The sequence below is a fragment of the Rhinopithecus roxellana genome, chromosome 12 (genome assembly GCF_007565055.1).
Source record: "Rhinopithecus roxellana isolate Shanxi Qingling chromosome 12, ASM756505v1, whole genome shotgun sequence".
Lineage (NCBI taxonomy): Eukaryota > Metazoa > Chordata > Mammalia > Primates > Cercopithecidae > Rhinopithecus > Rhinopithecus roxellana.
In genome coordinates this window covers 39,714,764-39,736,548 of record NC_044560.1, presented here as the reverse complement: position 1 = coordinate 39,736,548, position 21,785 = coordinate 39,714,764, and the positions used below count along the sequence as shown (strand labels likewise).

General features: G+C 37.9%; 1 long non-coding RNA gene across 1 annotated transcript in view; it reads left to right on the top strand.

The window, feature by feature from the left end:
• The first annotated feature begins 237 nt into the window (after positions 1-237).
• Positions 238-21,785, top strand: part of LOC115900676 — a 94,916-nt gene continuing 73,368 nt past the window's right edge. Inside the window, exons 1-2 of the long non-coding RNA XR_004060336.1 lie at positions 238-373; positions 4,115-4,162. This is a non-coding gene — a long non-coding RNA (uncharacterized LOC115900676). The remainder of the gene's footprint in view (positions 374-4,114; positions 4,163-21,785) is intronic.

The window sequence follows — 21,785 nt, the reverse complement described above, 5'->3', positions numbered from 1 at the left end:
AGGAATATGCAAACAAGCCTTGCTCTATTAGTTTATTTTCATAAATTTACCTTCCCACAGTTTCCCACCTCTGCTTTCCTTTGTCCTGTTACTTCTCTAAAAGTTACTGTTCTTTGTTGAAGGTCCTATATAAGCCAGGGTTTTAAGGCAGTGCTTTGAGTCACCTTTCATTGAAGTTTCTTCTATGTGAAGTACACTGCATGTATTTGTAAACCTACTTGTTTTTCTCCTGTTAATCTGTCTTTTGTTACAGGAGTCTGTCTCACCTACAAACTTATGAGGGTCACAGAAAACACCCACAAACTTATGAGGATCATGGAAAACACCCCTACCCCAACTTAGAGCCAATCTATTCAAGCTGCATTGTTAGCACGTAAGACTGTTTGTTCAGGGCCTACCTATAATGGTAGAAAACACTTTGTTTTCTTAAAAGCAGACCTAAGAGGCTCTGACTCCTTCAAATATGCTGATCTTCTTCAAATAGGCAATGTACTGGTCTTGTTCGTCACAGTGGGAGAGGCACGCAGCTGATCCCTCTGATCCGTTTCACCAACAGTGCAGAAAAAAAAAAAAAAAAAATTCGTGGCTGGAATTGTTATCTTTTACCTTGGAACCAAAAGTTTCACAGAGCTAGTGGGCATGAGGGCTGTGACAGACAGCTATCGGTAGGATAGTATGGAGCCAGCACATGGATATTTCAGAATAGCCACTCTAGCTAAGGAGGCAGAATAGCAAGGCATAAGATAAAGCAAGCTTGGAGGAAAGTATCTTTAGTAAGAAAAGTTTTTCCTTGGTTCTACTGGCCCCTCTGGGATCAGATTCCTATGATAAACAATATGCTCCGTTAATTCTTTTACCCTGTGTGTCTCATGTAAATAATAGTGTGATTTATAGAACGCCTAATTGTGGTGCCTAAACAGGCACTGCGTATATTAACTTAAATTCTCTTCTGTCAGATATTTGTATCACATCCTTCCTGTTTACAGATGAAAACTATGAGACTCAAGAGATTAAGTAGCGTTCCCCAATTCACACAGCTAGTGCATATGTATTAGGATTCAAATCCACATGTATCCAATTCTTGTATTTTAATTACAATACAAACCTGTCCCATTTCCTTTCTGCTTTGGCTATTCTCTCTCCTAATAATTCTCAGGTTTGATTGTCAAGTTACTATCCGAGAGCAGAATTCTTCCTGGAGCCTCCTCACTAAAGAAGTTGTCTATACTTGTAGGTCATTAAGACAAGGACACCAACTGAGAACTGGTACTAATTGCTTGACCACATGTTCCAATGCAAAGTGGCAATGCCGATGGACCTCTGTAGACATGGATTTTTTTTAAAGTAACTTTCAGCAAATAAATAGTATCGACTCTGTGACACTGACTGAGCTTAAATTATTCTCAAGCATAATGTTTAATGAAAAACAGAGACACAGAGATACTATCTAATTTTTTTCAGTGGACCCACTGCTGGATCTGTATTAGGTCTAGGCACATGCTTAGGGCTCCAAGAGTTGTAGTTATAAATGTGTTATATTTACAGCATAGCATGATATACTTGCAGTATTCTATACTGAAATAGATCTTAAATTATTGATGTTTGGTGATGATACACATTCCAAGCCTCATAGGCCTTAGGCCAAGACATTGAAGTCATGTGTTCCTATTATGCTGTTTATAATAGAAAATACAGTATTCTTCTGATTTTAAACTCTCAAAGCAATAATGAGAGGAACCTAAGGAGATGGGCAAGAGAGGAGTTGAAGATGCTAATTAGCTGAGAATAGAGGGTAGCTGTGAAGTCTGTCTCCAGCCATGAATCCCCTGCCTACGGTTCCTTTTTGCTCCAGTACAGCTGAAGCTGCTGAAGAGCAGACCCTATGCCTAGGAAAGCAGGACTTCAGGCCTTTTGAATTTAAAAACACACTCGAGTTGTTTTTCCTTGATTAGCAGCATTCTCTTTTGGTTGACGAAGAGCGAGTCATTGATGGAGAGGAGAACATTAAGAAATGTAAGTTATAATCTCTAACCCAAGAAGCCCGGTCGAGGTGGGGAGTCGGGCAATGTTTTAGATAGGTATAGTGTTTAACACAAGCACTTGTAAAATGTTGAGTGCCACAGTTGTGGGGTGAAATTTCAGAGGAAGGGTAAAGCATGTGATCTCATATGCTATATTCTAGTCACAACAATAGCTCATAGGTATAAGTGAATTTTTCAGAGGTCCTATGAGTGTGTGTGAGTGTGTGTAACTTACATTTTCTTTTTGTGCAACTATCTCCTTATCTATTTTTTAAAAATCATTACTAATTTTAAAAAGCCTTATTGTATTAAATGTGAGGAGTAAATGAAGTAATTTATATAAAGATCTCAGTGCAGAACTTGGCACATGGAAGATTCAGTAAATAATACTGTGGCAGATATTGTTGATTGCTTACTTAATATTCATTCACTCCTTCTTTGCTGACAAAACTCCAGATTGGGGAGCAATGTGCCCAGATAGATGCTCATATTTCAGTTTCCCTTGAGCCAACAGTAGCCACATAGCTTCATTGCTTGGTTCTGTGTGCAGCTGTGCTTAACACGTGGTAGATGGAAGTCTCCTGAATGTTTGGGGAAGGTTTTGCTTTCCTATTAAAAGGGGACACATCTGCCTGGTATCATCCCTGTCTCATTTTTCTTTCCTTGAATGTGGATCTAATGTCAGGAACTGAAGCTACCATATGTGACCCAAGTGTTGGGGCTCAGAAAATGATATCCCAAAGTATGGCACTTTGGCATGCTGAGTACTTAGAACTAAAGGAGATGGGAAGGCCTTAAAAGCAAAATCTTGGCCGGTCGCGGTGGCTCACACCTGTAATCCCAGCACTTGGGGAGGCCGAGGTGGGTGGATCACAAGGTCAGGAGATCGAGACCATCCCGGCTAACACAGTGAAACCCTGTCCTACTAAAAATACAAAAAATTAGCTGGGCTTGGTGGCGGGTGCCTGTAGTCCCAGCTACTCGGGAGGCTGAGGCAGGAGAATGGCGTGAACTCGGGAGGTGGAGCTTGCAGTGAGCCAATGCCACTGCGCTCCAGCCTGGGTGACACAGCGAGACTCTGTCTCAAAAAAAAAAAAAAAAAAAAAAAGCGAAATCTCTCTCTGACCTTCTGCTCTCTTTCTCTCCTGTAGTGAGTGGTAGAATTCTCTTGCCTAAGGTGGGTCATAGAAACTAGAACCCTTTCCCCAAAGCAAGCCATAAAGCTTAGAAAGGTCACTCTTTTCTCCCTTAAAGAACCTCATTTTAGAGGGGTCCTGACCCATATCTGGAAGAAAGGAATTCTACAGAAACCCAGAAGAATCTGAACAGACAGGGCTTACTAGGTTTTCCTCTCAGTCTTTTACCACTCAATCACCTTTTTTCGTCTAATCACATTTCAACATGGATGTCCACTCTTTATCAAACCTAAGCATAAAAATAGACAGTTTTCGCCAGGCTCAGTGGCTCACGCCTGTAATCCCAGCACTTTGGGAGGCAGAGACGGGTGGATCACCTGAGGTCGGGAGTTCGAGACCAGCCTAACATGGAGAAACCTTGTCTCCATTAAAAATACAAAATTAACCGGGCGTGGTGGCCCATGCCTGTAATCCCAGCAACTCGGGAGGCTGAGGCAGGAGAATCGCTTAAACCTGGGAGGCGGAAGTTGCGGTGAGCCGAGATCCCGCCACTGCACTCCAGCCTGGACAACAGGAGAGAAACTCTAGCTCAAAAAAAAAAAAAAAAAAAAAAAAAAAATAGTTTTCCCTGGGTCCTTTGGTCTTCATTTCTGAAGGTTCCTGTGTCACATAAAACTTTGATTAAACAAATTTGTCATGCTTTTCTCTTGCTAACCTATCTTTTATTATAGGAGGATCAAACACAGCACTTACGATGGGTGAGTGAGTGCTACGTTTGATCCTCCTACAATATCAAGTTTTCACACCCTTTTCCTGCCCCTACAGTTTCTGGTACCCAATGTGGGGTCATTGAAACACCTGACTCACAGCAGAGCTTGGGACAACTGACAAAAAATCAACAACAACGACAACAGAACACATTTTTTTTTTTTTTTTTTTTTTTTTTTTTTAGCCAAGGTCACCTCTCCTGGATCTCTGCCTATAGTGACCAGTTAAGAATGGAAGGTAAGCATTTCTTTTTATCCCTTCCTTCCCAAATTCAGATTAGCAGGAAGAAATCATTTGTTTGGATTGTGTCTTTCCTGTAAATTTGGTTTGGAAATACATATTTGTTATTGGTCTTTTCCTTTCCAGAGACAGCCATTTCTTTCCTGTTTGTCTAGTTCTGTGTCCTGAAGGTTTGGTTTTATGATCAGTGAGAATATTCTCTCTGGTCTCTGCCAGCTGGAGGGTGCAAGTATCAGCTTACATCAGGCAGCCAGTCTAAATAGGCTGAGAGTCTGAATGTCTTTTTTGCATGTAGTGCCAGCTCTCAGGGGAATTTGTCTTATTAGAGGTTTCAATTAGTAAGGGGTGTGTTTTTTGTTCGTTTGTTTGTTTGTTTTTCTTTTGGTCTCAGCCTTCATTGCTTAGTTCTGTGGCAACAAAGGTCTTTCTTTCTTTCGACTATCTTTGGGGGATGATTCTGGATCTTGGGAGGACTACATTTTTTTGCACCCTCTTTTCAGGACATCTCATTCATCCTTGGTTAAGTCAAAAAAGACTTACTGATTTTGGTTCTGAGTCACTTGGTAGGAGCCTCAGTTTAAAAGAATAAAAAAAAAAAAAAAGCCATAAGTAGTTCAAGCAGTCGCTGTTTGTTCTGGCTGAAATCTGAAAATAACAGATTCGAAAAGTTTTTTGTTTTGTTTTTTTTCTTCAAAGAGCTCTGTGGTCAGAAGTCTGATTAATTGAAAGCTGATATTTAGGCTTTCCTTTTTTTTTAAGGCCTCTCTCTTCTCGCTATTGGATATTGCTTCTTCCATGGGGACTTAGTTGACTGAAACTCCTCTTGTTGAATCCCTGCTAACTATTATGCTCGGTCCTTCTGTTTTCTTTTTTGCTGGCATGATTTTTTTGCTGAGGAGAATGTAGAATATCATTGGTTTTTTAGGGGGGTGGGGAAGGGGACTTAAAATCTTCTTAAACTGGCTCCTCTAAAACCTTCTTAGAAGGACTCTGGTTTTTGTGGCCAGATTTTTGTTAGGCTCCTAAACCTTCTCCTAGGTCCATCTGTGTATGTCCTTGTAAAATCCTGTAGTAAATTCCCACAATTTTAAGTTACCTCAGCATTCATTTTGAACTTCCTCTGTGTCTCACTTAATTGACATGCCTGAGCCTAATTATCCTCCCAGTCAGGGCTCTACCATAGAGTAGAGCCTACCATAGGCTGTCTTGATAAGCCCATCTCTCTCACTAGAGAATGTCTGTAAACACTCTCCAGTGAGAACTCGGACAAAATTAGAGAAAAATGCAACAAATTCAGTTGTGACAGAAATGGATAACTCGTCCACTCAGATGGGTCTTTGGAGACATTCAAACAGCTGTAAGATGACTCCTCAGTCACCAGCTTACAATCTAGTTCGTAGCCTCCATAAGATTGGTCTCTGATAGTAGGCTTTCTCTGTGCCTTTGATATGTAAATTTTCTACAGTTTTCTCTAGAACTTGATAGTTACCTTTTGCAATACAAACTTCAGGGAGATGACTTTCATAGGAAAGAGGGAAAAAAAACTGTTTGGAAACTGGTCAAATGAAAAATTTTAAAAGCCTTCTCCAGAAGAATTGATAAAAAGCTGTAGCCATCTGAGTAGATAACCTTACCTAACCCAATTTACAGATCCAGCTAGTGAGCTTTAAATTATCGAACCTGGCATGTGTCTAAAAGTTATAGAATAGAAACTGTAAAATCTGCTTCTGTCTGTATGTTTATATCATTACATCTAATACACACACACATTTTTGCCTGGGTTTTCTGTACAGACAGGTTTATATTGTCTCTGTTAGATGTTCAAAGGTTATAAAACTAGAACTCTAGCCTAAAAGCAAAATGCACAGTAAAAAAGGAATTGCTTGATGCATGTCAGTTGCAAAAAATAAATAAATAAATAAGAGGAGAGAACATGTTTAACTTTTTAGTTTCTTTGTGTCTGATTTTTTGATACTTCTCTGATTTGTCAGCAAAAAAGATAAGATAATGGTTGGCTTTATTTAATGTATCATAAAATTTTCATAAGCATTTCAAGCATAATTCTTAAAGATGAATGAATTAGATGAATGTGAGATAAAAGTCTATAAGTAAAATTTTCAATATAATTATGCTTTATAACATATATCTCCTTAAGAATAGCTTCAAAAATCTTTTTTGGTAACTTAAAACCTTAATGTGAGATTAAGTAATATGTACTTACTACATGCCTCAGTAAGGTAAAATACTAAAACATTAAGTACTAAGAATAAGTTTAGGTTTAAATATTTTAGCATCCTGTTTTTATATGGCATAGAGAACTACATATATCTGAGCCTGGTAATAAGCATGAAAAATTGAGGAAATATCTTTCTGGAAATTATAAAATGGTAAATGCTGATGTAAGCCAATTTACAATACTTGCTAGTTTTCATTTGAAATTAAGGTTACTAGAGTTAAAGATTATAATTAACATATGTTATTAAGCTACTAGAAATTACAAGCATACCTTGGAGATGTTTCAGGTTTGGTTCCAGATCATTGCAATAAAGTAAGTCGTACATACTTTTGATTTCCCAGGGTAATAGGAGTTATTAAGAAATTATTTTAAGCAAACAAAGAGGAAAGGGGGTCTTTGGGAAGTTTTTGTTTCTTTTAAGCAGCTCCAGAAACATTTTTCCCTAGCAGGAAAGCCCTGGTTCTTAAAGCTCCGTCAGCAAGCTTTGATATGCAAATGAGCCCCTTAGAAACTGGGTCCACCAAAACATGGCACTTCCTGCCATCTTCTTCCTTGCCCCAACATGTGCCAGGCAACATGGCTGCCCCCACATATCCCCACGTGTGTAGAACATCAGGGTGCCCTGCATTTGCATATTAAAAGACTAGGGTGGGAGGGCTAAGTTTTTCACAGCTCCGTGAATGTGAATGACCTGCCTGGTTAAAGCAGCCCCTGAGCCCTATGCAAATCAGACACCACCTCCTCCAGCCTCCTCATACAAGCAGCCACTTTTCTGTTGCACACGGGAGTTTCCTCTGTTGGCTTGGGAGACCCCCTCCCTCTGTCTCTGTATGGGGGAGTTTCTTCCTTCTTTCTTGTCTATTAAACTTCCCGCTCCTTAAAACCACTCCATGTGCATCTGTGTCATTTTATCAAAATCGGCATGATGCTAAGGACGCTGGTGTTCCTCCAGTCATCGGAGTCGTATCACTAGTGCATATAAAAGTCATATTTATACTCGACTGTAGTCCATTAAGTGTTCAACAGCATTATGTTGAAAAAGAAATTGTACATACCTTAGTTTAAAAATACTTCATTGCTAACAAAAATGCTAACAAAAACAAAGTGAGCACATGCTATTGAAAAAATGATGCAAATAGACTCACTCAACTTAGAAGTGCCACAAACTGTCAATTTATTAACAAATGTAATATCTGCAAAGCACAATAAAATGAAGAGCAACAAAATGAGATATGACTGTATAGAGAAACAACTCTGAGGAAAATAAGATGTTTTTGATAAAGAAAGGCACAAATTTTATTTTTTTAAAAAAGCTTATGAATATAACAAAAAGTTATAAAAGGCTTGTAAAAATTTTACCTTGACTGAGATTGGATAAATTTATTTATAAGGTTTTTTTAAAGTTGGCTATTTTACACTGATCTAAATAGAATTTCTTTTTCTTAGTTTAAAATCATGAAGTTTTCTTGGAGTATTGGTCTGAGAATGTGACTTTTTTTTTTTTTTCCTTTTAAATAACTTGTTAGGAAACAAATATTTTGTGTTTTATCAAGATAATTTCTAGGCCGGGCATGGTGACTCACACCTATAATCCCAGCACTTTGGGAGGTCCAGGTGGGTGGATCACCTGAGGTCAAGAGTTTGAGACCAGCCTGACCAACATGGAGAAACCGTGTCTCTCCTAAAAATACAAAATTAGCCGGGTGTGGTGGCGCAAAGCTGTAATCCCAGCTACTCAGGAACTCGGGAGGGTGAGGCAGGAGAATCACTTGAACCCAGAAGGTGGAGGTTGTGGTGAGCCGAGATCTCCCCATTGTACTCCAGCCTGGTCAGCAAGAGCAAAACTTTGTCTCAAAAAAAAAAAGATAATTTCTTATGTTTTATCTTTATGTTATTAGGTCTTTGATAATTTTTTTTTTTTTTTTTTTTTGAGGCAGGATTTCACTTTGTCACCCAGCCTGGGGTGCAGTGGTATGATCTCAGCTCACTGCAACCTCCGCCTTCTGGGCTTAATTAATCCTTTCATCTCAGCCTCCAAGTCCCAACCTGGGACCACAAGTGCATGCCACCATGTCTGACTAATTTTTTGTAGTTTTTGTAGAAATGGAGTTTTACCATGTTGCCCAGGCTAGTCTTGAACTCCTGGGATCAAGTGATTTGCACACCTCAGCCTCCCAAAATGTTGGAATTAGAGGCATGAGCCACCACACCCGGCCTTGATTATTTTTATTTTTGTTAATAAAAAGTGAATCTTCTCAGTATTAAAAGAGCTAGGTTGTTGTTCACAATATGTAACCTCTTGCATTTGCCTTTAAAATATGTTATTGTCTTTTTGAATAGATAGCCAAGCTCATATTTAATCACATGTTTTAAACCATTTGACATTTTTGACAAACTTCCCAAAGTCAAATCCTAAATTAACTCTGTTTGACTTTGAATTAACTGTGGAATTTTTCAGTTGGGTCCCTGGAAAGCTAAAAGGATGTGTCTCTCACTTTATAAAAAAGAGATATTAAACTAATAAGTCTTATCTGATATGTTAAATTATACGGGATGCATTGTCAAATAATATTATAAGTGTTGCTAAACCTTTTAAACTTATATATATGTTAATATTAACAACATCTAAGTATGTTTTTGATAGAGTGTCCCCAAAATTATATAGGATTCCTAGAAATCTGTTAGTCATAATTTTGATTATTATTTTAAAATACCGTATACCACAGAAATAACCAAAAGTTTTTGTAAGTTGCATCATTTTTATAATGAAGTCTCTCACCTGATTTTGTACATGGTCATTCTTTGTCATTCATAGATGGTTATTGTTTTCCTTCTTCTCTAAAAGCACTTTCAGTCAGCTATAGTCCAAACTTGCCTCTTCAGGAAGACTCATGAAAAAGACTCTAAAGTACTCTTGAATATAGGTTTCTGATAACTTAAAGAATTGGACTGGGTAAGAATTTTCAGTACTCTAATGAAGAAACTGATGGCTTCATAAAACTGCTAACCAAAATCAAACAGAACAATAATTAATTACATGGAATTAAATTAACTGATAAGTATGTTTTTGGCAGGGCACAGTGGCTCATGCCTATAATCCCAGCACTTTGGGAGGCTGATGCAGATGGGTCGCTTGAGGCCAGGAGTCAAGATCAGCCTGACCAACATGGTGAAAACCTACCTCTATGAAAAATACAAAAATTAGTCAGGTATGGTGACATGCACCTGTAATCACAGCTACTCGGGTGGCTGAGGCATGAGAATCACTTGAATCCAGCAGGTGGAAGTTGCAGTGAACTGGGATCATGCCAATGCAGCCTGGCTGACAAGGTGAGACCCTGTCTCAGAAAAGAAAAAAAAAATGTTTTTATGACATTTTCTTTGAAATTTTGTTGTTTTAATATGTTTTATTATTCAGATTTAAGAAATTTATTTTTGTTTAAGCTATCTATAGCTTACAGTCATTTGGTAAACTATAATTTTATGAACAAAAATACAAAAATTTATTTTTTTCCCTTGTCTGATTCCTTCAGAATTTAAAAATATTATTTATGAGTATTCTTATTCTTTTTTCTTTTTTTGTCTTTTTTTTGAGACAGAGTCTCACTCTCTGTTGCCCAGGCTCGAGTTCAGCGCATTATCTTGGCTTACTACAACCTCTGCCTCCTGGGTTCAAGTGATTCTCGTGCCTCAACTTCCCAAGTAGCTGGGATTACAGGCACCTGCCACCACACCTGCCTAATTTTTGTACTTTTAGTAGAGATGGGATTTTGCCTGGCTTCAAGTGATCTGCCCACCTTGGCCTTTCAAAGTGCTGGGATTACAGGCATGAGCCGCTGTACCTGGCCTGATTATTCTTATTTTTGTGGCGATATAGTTATTCGCATAAATTCAATACAAATCTGTTATCCTTATAACAGGATACAAATAGAAATATTGGTCTTCTTACCAAAACTTTTTTGGAATGCCTTATTTTCATTTGTGATCAGACAACTTTAAGAAACTAGGGTTGATTTTATAGAGCCAGTAAAGAACTCCTTGGAAAAACTAGCTTGCTACCTTAAATATATGGTCCACACAGTTACCCTTCAAGTAGGTAAAGAATTTCACTTCCTAACAGACCAAGAAACCTCAGGATATTTTGGGGACCTCAAGCAGAAATAAATTTTTCCAAATTTATAGGTCCTACGGGTTAATTTTGATGGTGAGTTCTTGACTTGGCTTCCTCAGTGAGATTTCTTATAAGAAGTACCAGCAAAGCAAATGTAAAGAGAGCTTATTGGTCAATCACTATTCTTGCTGCACTTTTTAAAACAAGCAGGTCAAGTTTAATGAAACTAAACCAATTTTGCAAACAAATCAGTCTTACTCTGATTTATTTTTGGTAGAAATGGGAGTGACTGTATGAAAAAATTCTGTTTCAGAAGAAAATTATAGTGTACCTGTTATTAGATTCTAGCTCATTGTTTCTGAAGGTTTGTCAGTTACCTAAAACCTGGACTGCATTCTTGAATTTTCTAATTTCCTCCCATTTCTGGCTGCAAGTCTTCAAATAATTAATACTAATTTTTCTCCCACTTTCTGGCTTGGAATCATTGAAAAAAATACAAAAACAAAAAAACTGTTCTTTTCCTGAAGCCTAGCAAACTGAAGCTGGATCACTTTATATAGATTTCAGAGAAATTACCACAACAACTTGTGTATGAACAACCTTCAAGCCTGTTGCTATATAGACTATTCAGGAAGTTCACTGGGCCACCCCATGCAAACAGTAAACCAGGAAAATGTGTTCAAATTATCACTGCCTGCCCTTGCTTAAGCTGCAGCTTCTCTGAGACTAACATCTAGAAATCTTGACCGGGTGCCCTCTGGACTCAAAAATTGAGTTTAGTTTGTTCTGTTAACCTTTGTTTTTACTTTGTTTCTATAAAAATGCATCATATTGAATACTTGATTGCTTACACTATATAAAAGCCTAATGTTGGTGAAAGCTCACCTACAACATTGCCTCCTGAAATGAGATACAACTGTTAACTGTTCAACTGGACTGATCTATTCTTGAGACTGGGAGTCTGGTTTAATGGCAGAGGAGACAACACACCAACCAAATTTCTCCTCCAAAGCAAGCCATAAAACCTAGAAAGTCATTCTTTTAATTTTTCTCTTGAAGACTCTGATTTCAGAGGGCTCTTGCCCCATACTTGGGAGGAAAGAATGCTACACGGAAACCAAGGACAATCTGAACAGGCAAGCTTTACTGGGCCTCCCCTCCCTTACCAGTCTATTACCCTTTATATTATACCTTTTGTCCAATCACATTTCTATACAGCCATTTATTCTTCATTGAACCTAAGCATAAAAATAGATAGCTTTCCCTGGGTCTTTGGGTGTTCGTTTTTGAAGGCTCCCACGTCACATAAAGCTTTGATTAAGTTTGTTATGCTCTTCTCTTGTTAACCCATCTTTTATGTAGAAGGTATGTAGGCCATGATCCTTATAATGGGTGAGAAAATATATCATACCTTTCTGCCCTTAAAGAAGGAATAAGAATGGAAATTTCAAGAAAATTTCAGAATGTCAGCCCAAACAGCATCAACCTTCTAAATCAATACCAGCAAGCACCTATCTCTGTTTATTTTTATGTAAGAAAAATACCCCCATTTTTTGTTTTTATATTGATTCTGCCAGAAGGTCTTCCATTATTTGTAGCTGAAAGCATTCCTAATACTTATCTATTTTTTATTTTTACTTTGAGACAAGCATTGCTTTATTTAATTTTTATAAAATTCCAGGAGAGTGGGTAGTTTTTTCTTTTCAGTTGAGATGTTTTAAAAATTGGTATAAAAAAGTTTAAAAGTAAGCTTTTTGATATTAAAAATAATAGTAACAATAATATAAATAATAAAATATAATACAATAGTAATATAATAAGCTGACAGTTTTTGATTGCCTAATATTTTTGCCACTTAAATTATGTGTATTTAATCCTTTCAGTAACTCCACAGGAAAAGTACTGTTATGGTCTCTACTTTACAGATGAAAAGTATGAGCCATAGAAAGGTTATATAACTTGCTTAAAGTCACAGAATTGAGATCCAGATCTAGATCATTCTGACCACCAAGCTTATGTGCCTAATCTCATAACTAATCCTACCTGTGTTCCTGCAGTTGCAAAATGCTTTCTGTCTTTTCCAGGTCTTTGTATATGCTGTTTCTTGGGCCTGGAACAGTTTTTTTCCCACTATCTTTTCTTGGCTAAGTCTTGTTCATGTTTTTATACTTCAATTTAAATATATCTTATTCTTGGAAGCCTTCCCTGACATCCCTTCTTCTCTGTATGATTCTTTGCCTCTATCAGCACATGATCCATTCTTTTGAATGTTTTATTTATCTGTCTCACTAAGCCATCAGAATATTGTACTCTTGATCACTGAATTCCTTCCTTGTTTACTACCATTGTTCTAGGCTTTGGCATATAGCATACATTCAATCAAAAGGTGTCAAGAGCTGACTACCCCTTTTGTTTTAGTTTGGGTGCTTGTGGGGAGTCAAGGTTCCTGGGGAGGCAAGAGCAAAAGGAGGTTTGAAGGAAAGGAGCATGATAGGCTTCATTCTAGGGTGCCTAACAGGACCTGCATGCAGGTCATTTTATGTCCTTCCAGTGAAATTGTTTGCTGTTTTAGCATTTACTGCAATCAGCTGTAGGAGGGCTCCTTAGTCCATGATTAAAAAAAGAAAAAAAAAGTGCTCTGAAAAGGTAGCAATGTGTGTCTCTGGAAGGCAAGCCTAGACATGTGGTAGGAGTTAAAGAAATGTAGAATTACAAAAAAGAATCCCTCCTACGAATGTCTAAAAATGATGTTCCTAGCAGCTTTAGGTATCACAGTTGTGCAGGCAGAAAAGTAGTTGATTAACTCACTGGCATTAGCTCTGAGGAGTGGGTGTCTTGGAAAACTGCATGCACAATATTCCTTTTGGATAAGCTACTAGACACTGTTCTACATAGGCTGCACTGTGGCCCTTCAGCTCGCTCTGTACATGGCTGAAGGCATACGTTTAAAAACGTTGTCCCTCCCAAGGTGAAGATAGCTGTGCTGTGGCCATTTTGTGCCTGGCATTTAAGAACAAGATACTGAAATTTAAAATTGACTTGGAATAGAATTTCTGAATGTACCAGAATAGGCAACACAGCCCACTCCACCCCCTTCACTCTCTATACTCTACTTTCTCCTGAAGGTTTTCAGATAGCTCTTTTTCATCCACATTTTTCCTCCCGTATTCAAGTATGTGGTGAATCAGATTTCGTTCATTTAGGTGGCAGTTAGTCATACTGTGATATGGAAGCCTGCTAAGGCCACATAGGATAGGATCTCCAGAAACAATGGGATAAGAATGTAGTTTGCCAGTATTCTCTCCACTCTGCCCCCTTTCTGCCCCTGAGTCAGAAACACTGAGTGATTCCCATTGTCTTTTCACTTCAAGGTTTAGAAGGAGAAATCCAGGTAAAAGGAAATCTGAATTTCCAAATGTGACTAGGTATTCCTATTATCTTACTTGAGTCCATTGATTTATCAATGATTCCATTCATTTCTCTATTTGATTTAGTAGTAATAATAAACATTTTTAGATCACAGGAATATTCAGTAGGTTTATTTCCTTGTCAATTTCAGTCAACCGGTAATGGGTACCAGGAGCAAAATTGCTCCAGATTTGTTGATAACAAATCTGAAACTGTGTCTTAGTTACCAGATAATTATGCTCTAATCCAGAGGTTGGCAAACTTTTTCTGTATAGGGCCAGATAGTAAATATTTTAGGCTTTGCAAGCCATATGATCTCTGTTGCAACTGCTCGATTTTTCTGTTTTTGGTCCAAAAGCAGCCAAGACAATACATAAATGAAATGGTGTGGCTGTGTCCCAAAAACCTTCCTTTACAAAAACAGTCTGCAGGCTTTGGCCCACCGCTGGGCCAGAGTTTGTTGACCCCTGCAATTAGCAGTGCTGTCAGTGGACAGAGAGGGATTGGTGACACAGATGCCATACATGTCTCATCCCTAACATAGACACTTACTGCATCCAAACATTTTCACTTTTACAGTCTCACTGGTTCTGCTCAACGAATGTGAGGAAGTGCAGCAGCAGGTTATTTTAGGATAGTGATGTATTCTGGTTAAGAACAGAAGCTTTGGAAAGAGATTGGAATAGGAATTTATTCTGTCACTTATGAGCTGTGTGTGCTTGGGCAGACAATTACCCATTTAGTTCCTCAGCCACCTAATCTGTTAGATGAAGGTAGTAGTATCTCCCTCAAGCATAAAGAGCCCTTCAATAGATGCTTGGGATAAATGCAATTATTATTATCTTCTCTTTGTATAAACTGGGGTTAAGCTACTATGATATTTATGAAGATTAAATAAGGTAGCATATGTAAATCTTATAGCATAATAGTTAATACATAATAAATTTTTAATGAACAGTTATTATTCATATTCCAATTTTACAAATAAGGAAAGTTTTACATGATCAGAAAGTTCTGCCAAAGCTTTATAGTGAATAATAGTAAAAATGGAGTGAAACCTACTCCTTTGGATTCCAGAGATCATTCTGTGCCCACTAAAACTAACAAAAGTGTGTTAAAACTCCCTGAACAGGTACAAAGTGAAACTCAAATAGATTTTTTTTTTTTTTTGAGACAAGAGTCTCACTCTGTTACCCAGATTGGAGTGCAGTGGTGCAATCTGGGCTCACTGCAACCTCTGCCTCCCGGTTCAAGCAATTTTCATGTCTCAGCCTCCCAAGTAGCTGGGATGACAGGCGCCTGCCACCACACCTGACTAATTATTGTATTTTTAGCAGAGATGGGATTTTGCCATGTTGGCCAGGTCAGTGTTGAACTCCTGGCCTCAAGTGATCCACCTGCCTTGGCCTCCCAAAGTGCTGGGATTACAGGTATGAGCCACCATGCCCAGCAGAAATATTTTTCATTAGAAGTGATAGTACATAGACAAATTCTAACTTTTCACTCATTTCAATTGTTAATTAATTAATTAATTAATTTTAGTCATATATTTCTCTGTAAAATACCTTGAACTGAAACTTTTATTTTTTTTTTAAAGGCCTACCAAGAGACAGCTTGGCTCTGGGAATAGAGCACAGGCTTAAGAATTGTTAGAGGGAAGATATTCTATATTGCCTTTTCTACTAGACATGTTTCATCCTTTATGAAACAGAATCAATTGCCCTAAATACCTATGTTTTATTTAACATTGATTCCATCATCTTTGCCCTGGCTGAGTCAAGAAAATGGTAGACACATAAACCAAAGTGAAAGAGAGGCTATAGATATGTGACTTGTGTACTTGTGTGGCTCAAAAAGATGATATGGGACAATCAAAACCATTCCCATCATTCTCTCTTTATCTCTCTCTCTCTCTCTCTCTCTCTATCTTGGGAGTTTTTACTTAGGGACCCAGAAAAAGTTGCCAGTTTACAATGGCACACAAAGTTTAAGTAGAGTTAGGGCACAGAGCATGGCAATAGGAGCTCTATGAACTATCGGTAAATAGGAAGATAATCAGTAAAGAGAAATGGAATGATTTAGATGGGCAGAGAGGAGGAGTACAATTCCCAGTTAGTCCCCACGGGGTCAGCTGTACTCAATTCCTATTCTTGGATCTGTATGAGAACCTACTGAGCAGCCTTATAATACCACAGGTTCCAGGTTAATTGAACTAGCTTTGTGGGCCTTTGTTCTTTGCAAACTAAAGAACTCTGGCTGAAATAGTGATGTCACAGAGGCATTGTCAGTGGGACAGACATCTGAACTATTTCATACCCTTGCTACTTCACATGCAGGGATGGGAAGTAAAAAAGAGAAACATTCACCTTCAAGACTTGTTCTAAATATTTGCTTCAAAGAATAAATCAAAAGTCTTAGTAAATTTAACTACATACGGAGGACTAACTGATTGCCAGCAAGAGTTCCTGAAGAAAGCCATATATGGACCCTACCATAGCTGTTCTATGATTGTTGCTCATTAGGAAAAAAAAAGCCTTTCTTCCCAATACAAGTTGATACATTGCTCAGTGATATGGTGTGCATTTTATAATTTGGAAAATAAAATGGTTAGACACAATGCATTTGTTGGTGTTTTGCTCAAAGGAGTGATGGATTGGAAGAATGATCAGGTAGGAAATTCCAGGAAATGTTTTAATGGTGGTGGGATGGATGGCAACAGCAGAGATTCAACTGATGGTATGAGAAGGCAGGTTGCAGAGCACTGAATTTCTTGTTGCAGGCTCTTTTATTTCAGACACAATGTGGCCCCATCCAAAGTAATAAAGCAAAGCCTCCAAAGGCAGTTCAAACTTAATATGTATTTAGCACTTGTGTGCCAGAGATTATACAAGTTATAAGTGATGTATCAAATAAATAAGTAAATAAATGACCTTGAAAATCCCAATAATGATTCCAGGGAGATCGACAGGCAAATAAAACAATAATTATGGTATAGTGTGATAAGTTTTTGTGATGGACCTATGTGGACAAAGCTATGGGAATTCATAGGAAGAAACAATTCATTCTGCCATGGACTGTGACAGGGTAGGGAAAAGTTTCAGAGAGGAGATGGTACTAAGAAGGGCATAAAGAATGAATAGGAATTGAGAAAGAACAGAAATGCAGGGAGAAAGCACAGACTGAACAAAGAAGAGCTGGCTGGAAAGAAGAGTGAGCACCTAAGGAGAACTGCCAGGAAGTTTTTGAGATAGTTTCTTGGTAAACACCTAGCACAGTTTGGTGGCTGTAGCAGAATCATTCAAATACTCTTGGCTGCCCAATCCCTTTCCCCACTCCCATTAGGTTGAACATTTTGAGTGAAATCTAATTCAAAATCAGCAGCTGATACAGACGTTAGTGATGGGGAGAAAGTTGTCTCAAGGAAATCTCTTCATAAGTCATTCGGTATGTTCTTGTTTCCTATCCAGAGGCACCGACAGACTCTTTGACCCATGTTCAAACTGGCCCTGGGCTAAGTGGGGTATGGTTAACTCCAGTGAAACTCACCTTTGCAAATACTGTTCCATGAGTAATACCAACCTCTAGAAGAATACATTTACTTAAAATAGAAGGGAAATGAGAAGGAAAATGCCCAGGAGAAGGTACAGATGAGCACCTTTAAACATTTAAAAATAGGAAAGAAAGAAAAGCAAGCACTTTAAAAAGATGGCTCTTTCAGCACTGACACGCAACCGAGAAAGACATTTGTCAAGATCCCATGCGTTTTCTTGATGATATATCTCCTCCCTCTGTGAACAAATTGACAAAATTTCAAGAGCTGTTCTGGGGATAGCAAGCACAAAAGAACTCATAGTAGGTGTTGTACTTTGCAGCAGTGACTGTGTCTATTTGATTCTAGCCAAAACAGTCTCCTACTTTTCTGCAGAGAAGGGTGGAGATTCTGGCCATGACTCATAGAGGAATGGCCAGAAGAAGTGGATAGACAAGCATGGGCATCTCAGGATTTAGTGAGCCTGGTGTACCCTTGTATGCCCGAAGAATTGTGGGGGCGACCTTCCCTCATCTGCCTCCATTTACTTTTCACTCTCTCCATCTCTTTCTCTTTCTACCCCCACAAGTACATGCACACATTGAAGAGAAGAGTCTATTTTGAGAATGCTTGCAAAGAAAGAAATCACATTCAGACATAAAAATGCTAGGAGAAGACACTGCTAAGAAAGCAGATCACATCTGTGAACAACTGAGTTGACAGGAGGACCCTTCATAAGGAAAGAGACCTGCAGGTTACATTTGTTTTTTCCTTTTTGATTGACTTGTTTTACTTCAGTATTTAAAATTTTTCTCAATTTTGGCCATTAACAGCTTCCATAACAGTTTCTGAAAGAATGACAGAGTGACTCCTTCAAGCAGAATTTCTTCCCTACAATTCACTTGAACATTTAACATGAATTTCCTTAAATTTTGGAAGAATGGCATTGCCCAACTAGTTCTTGGGGGGTCTGGTCATGTTCTGTTCTCTTTTGATTCATATATTGGGGAGGAAATGAGTCATACTTGATTTAAGGGGTTGATAACACCTACTCATACAAATTATGTGTGTGGCCAAGGAAAGATGAAGCAGAATGCCATGGGGTAACAATCCTCCTTCCTCTGCTTGAATGTTGACTTTGCAGGCTGCAACTCCCAGCATGTTGATCCATAAGCTGTGAGGTCTGCAGCCAACGCTGCAGAGAAGTAGAATGTGTGTGCGTGTGTGTGTGTATGTGTGTACCAGAACTCTGGTTCATCATGATCGTCAAACTATTATTTATGTGATCTTTATTGACTTTATGGAAGAGACTATTTGAATGCCAAATCAAACTGCCAGGAACAGATCGTGGTAATAACAATAATGGTTATTTATTATATGTTTTGAGCTTGGCAGTATGCTGTATGCATCTCCTCTTTTAATCCTACCCCATATTCCATAGAAGTAGATATTTATAATGTCTACTATAATAATCTGAGAGTTTAAATGAGTCATCTTAACCTTAGGTCTTTATCTCTAAAATTTGTGCTATTTTATATCCTTTCCAATCTGATTTTGCAATTGCACTGTGAAACCCACCAACGTTTAAAAACATTCCTATGAAATGTAAGACAGTGAAATTGAATATTTTATTCATAATGTATGACAAAGCCAGAAATTGAAGATGTTTCAATATCTGCACCACTTAATTTAGCACATAATTTTATATTCTCACAAATTGTTCTGTTTCTTTTATGAAGATCAATCCTTGAGGGCAGCTCGGTTTATTTTTTACTTTTTTAAAACTATTCTTTGTATCCTCCTCTGGGCCTCACATAAGGTAAGAAATCCAGCTACAGCAAAGACAAGGGAGCAGACAAGATATTATCATATGTATGCTCAACACAGCTTCCTATGGAATCACATTTTATGTGAGGATTAGATTCTAAAGTCAGCACATATGGTGATTACTTTCCCGAGCATCAGGTTGCCTGGAAAGGCATACGCTCACTTCCTAGCCATGTGGAATTTGGATGAGATTGGTTCATCACAGCTTTAGGATGGGCCCTAATTGACTCATATTAGTCAATGAATTCCATATCATTCATCCTCAGCTACAGTTATTGATTCAAGGATGTCACATGACTCCAGCAAAACCAGTTGAGACATAATTTCTGGGTTTTGGCTTGAGGTATAAGAAAAGTTCATTTCCTTTTTCCACAGCTTCAAGTCAAGTCCTTTATGAGGACCAAGAAGAAAATCCTGAGCTATAAAATGGTGAATAAGATCTGGGTCTCAAGAATATTGTTTGAGTCCCAAGTCACTTCTAACCCAAGACTAGGAACTAATAGATTTTTGTTATTGTGTAGGATAGTTTGAGTTGTTTTTCTATTCCTCACAACCACAAATGCTACCTGATTATCCAGGGAAAGTAAAAAGTCTCATGTCATTATGTTAGAGATAGTCACAAAATCTCAGAGTAAGACCAATACAACAAGTGTTTTTTCTTTATTATTGAAACAGATTGTTGCTTTTTGAATTGAGCAGGAGCTTGTTTTTTGTTTGTTTTGTTTTTGTTTTGTTTTTTTTTGAGATGGAGTCTCACTCTGTTACCAGGCTAGAGTGCAGTGGCACGATCTCGGCTAACTGCAGTCTCCGCTTCCTGGGTTCAGGTGATTCCCTTGCCTCAGCCTCCGGAGTAGCTGGGACTACAGGCATGCACCACCACACCTGGCTACTTTTTTGTATTTCAGTAAAGATGGGGTTTCACCATGTTGGTCAGGATGGTCTTGATCTCCTGACCTCGTGATCTGCCTGCCTCAGCCTACCAAAGTGCTGGGATTATAGGCATGAGCCACTGTGCCCTGCCATGCTTGGTTTTTATTAAGGGCCAGGTTAGGAAAAATATACTTTTAAAGCTTTAATAATAATACTTTAAATACTTTAAAGCTTTAAAGCTTTAATACTTTAAAGCTTTAATAATACCCTGTGTAGTGAAATGCACAAAATGTGTAAGGCAAATGGGAACTGAGTTTATTTCAATAAATATTACAGATTCCTGTTCTTGCTCTAGGACATTTACTTATTGAGAGATTGTCAGGTAATACCACAGACATTATTTAAAATTATGTCTCTCTCTCTCTCTCTGCCAAGTATATATACTTTTGAAATCACATAAGAAAAATAAATATGCCTAGGATATGACTCCACCATATTATCTAACGTTGTCCTCACAGTATCGCTTTAAGAAAGGGTCAGTATTTCAGTTTTTTCCATCTGAAGGACATTGAGACTCAGGATAATTTAGTGCTTTTTTTTAAAAACATTTTAAAGATCATAACTAAAGCCAGGATATATAGCCACGTCTGTCAGACACAAGCTACATGACACAGGAAATCGATACTTTTATTTTGATTGATTGGAAAGCTTATTGGATTTTAATTTAATGAAAGTTATAAATATGATGGCTAAACTGCTATCACCCAGAAAGCAATGAGACTGTTTAATAATGTGATATTTAGAAGTCTTGACCTATATCTTTGACTGTTTGAGTTTGAGCCACTATACTTTAGTTTTAGAATCTTAGATACCTCCAAATTACAACATGCATGGGATCTATGTAACATCATGTCCCTCATGTAGTTCTATATGGCTAAAAACTGATAATTTCTTATGAAGCTAGGAAGTTATATAATGAAATATCACAGAAAATAGTTACTGGAATTCATAAAAAATATAATTACTCACTGAAAGAAAAGAACTAGAAATAACTTCATGATTATGATTTAAAAAAATCAAACTAGTTTTTAACTTCTTTTTCTTTTGAGAAGAGGAGGAAAGCCAGAGGGGGGCCAAGGTCTGCCAAACTCCAATGCAGAAGATGGTGCCATTTGCTCAGCCAGAAAATACCACACAAAACTCAGGACAGAAAATGGCTTCCTGGTATTAGCTGCTGAATTATTACTCCCTGAGGGAGAAAGGTCACTCTATAAGGAATTGGTCCGTGAAAGGCCTGAGTTGACCCTTTCAATTTACCTGAGGGATGCAATGATTCAAGGGGTAGAATTAGGAGAAGGAGTGACTGATAAGCTTTGAATATTTTATCCTATTTCAGAAATGCTGTAGATTTATATGAGCAGAGAGATACGTCTGAGGCTTGTGAGACCAAATATTTACATTCCCAGGATTGTGTATTCTCTTTTGAGTAGGAAAAAAACAACAGTGGGAGAGGAGCCAGGCTCTGCTCCTAGCTCTTAGAGCTCACTCTGGGTAGAGTTTCTTTTCACATTTTTTTCTTATTAGCAGAGTGGAGAGAATGAACTAACATTTATTGAGGACATATATTATACTAATCTCT